Raw genomic sequence first — 250 nt, forward strand, 5'->3', positions numbered from 1 at the left:
GCGGCGCAGCCTTGGAACGGCCGAGGAGGGCGACCCTTCCCCCACCCCCCGTGATTCGGAACAGCGAGCAGACCGGCAGCGATGCGATTTATTGAGCCAACAGAGAAAGCGCTCTTTATCTCAGAGCCGGGGGAGGAGGAGCGAATCGGGGACGCGGACGGGCCGGACCCCGCTGCAGTGCGGGTCGGTGCTCCGCCTCCCGGTACAAAAAGCTCGGTACAGAAGCGTGTCATCATCTCCCGTCCGTCCG

Source organism: Meleagris gallopavo, chromosome 9, assembly GCF_000146605.3.
Source record: "Meleagris gallopavo isolate NT-WF06-2002-E0010 breed Aviagen turkey brand Nicholas breeding stock chromosome 9, Turkey_5.1, whole genome shotgun sequence".
In the NCBI taxonomy this organism is placed as follows: Eukaryota; Metazoa; Chordata; class Aves; order Galliformes; family Phasianidae; genus Meleagris; species Meleagris gallopavo.